Source organism: Corylus avellana, chromosome ca10 (assembly GCF_901000735.1).
Source record: "Corylus avellana chromosome ca10, CavTom2PMs-1.0".
Taxonomy (NCBI): Eukaryota; Viridiplantae; Streptophyta; class Magnoliopsida; order Fagales; family Betulaceae; genus Corylus; species Corylus avellana.
In genome coordinates, this window is record NC_081550.1 from 17,313,518 (window position 1) to 17,314,895 (window position 1,378).

A 1,378-nucleotide genomic window follows, 5' to 3' on the forward strand; every position below is an offset into this window, starting at 1 on the left:
TGATTTATATTTACTTCTTGTAAGTAATGAACCTCTAAGTTTGTTGTTTAACATAATAATTCAATAATGTTGTGGATTTCAAAACTTGGGTCCCATCCCATGGTGTGAATCTTTGAAGTGAAGTCAACCTAGTTTTGACAATATTGGATCCGTGAGCATATTGTAATAGACAGAAAGATTTTAACCACCCATTTCACTCTCAGGGATCATCCTCTTTTTCGTCTCTTTCAATAGAAAAATACACAACGTGAAAGAGGGAATCAAAAGGGGCTCAAAATGTGTTAAATTTTATAACTTATAGTTGAGAACATGTACACGCCACTTGCGAGAATAGGTTTCCTTCGTACATAAATTTATTATAAACTAGTTAAATAAAATGACAAAAAGGGTAAACGTTGTCTTTTAGCATGTGAGAAGAATCAATGTTAACGGCGCACCCTATTAGTAGATTAAAATAATGTGTCCATCGACTGTGATTTTTAATACCAACTGTAGGCAGAACTTACTTTTAAAAATCCGCTCACAAGAGAATTGAGAGTATCCAAAAGCTTATATGCGCATACTTAAAATTGCACTTAAGTCATATGAAAGTGGAACACTTAGATCATAACAAATATCTAAAATTTCCTAATCCGAATCCTTTACGAGCAAAGAATGAGAGAAGCCGCTAGAAGGGATCCTAATTTCCGAAGTGCGCAAACAAGTGAGCTCTGCACTCGAGTTACTTGGAGAGTCTTCTCTCTCTTTTTCTGCCCGAATTTCTTATAAAAAATCATACGAAATCATACTCACCATAATTCCATTGTGTTTATTTCCTGAGTAATACAAAGAAAATGGGAATTGAAGTTGAGGATTCTTTCCAGGCCTAGTGGGAAAGGAAGAGATGAAGGAGTGGAGGGGGATTCTTGTTCTATTTCTTTCCAATAATTAATTCATGATGTGATTAGTTGACACTTGGCGTACGTAGCCCTACACATGACTTCATTTTCCACAGTTTGAAACCATGAAAACACTTGACAGAACAGTAAATGGCCCCCCAGTACGTTAATGAACTCAGAATCTGCACATTCAGTTGAAATGGTTGGCTGTTTAATTCTTTCTTTGTTTTTTTTGTTTTTTTTTTTTTTTCCTTCACTTTTTCAGTTGAAATGCCTGCTGTTTCTTTTTTCCAGAACATGAGTTCACATTCAAATCTTACGCGGTTATAATAACCGGTGGTCCTTCGTCAGCATACACGCACACAATAAAAATCTATTTGGGATTTTGTCGGTTAAAGCTAGAAAAGATCGAGCATGTTATAAATGGATAATTGCTTTTTTATTTTTTATTTTTTTATCTAAGTTTTAAATAGTTAGGATGCTACTTGACTTTTGAGAAA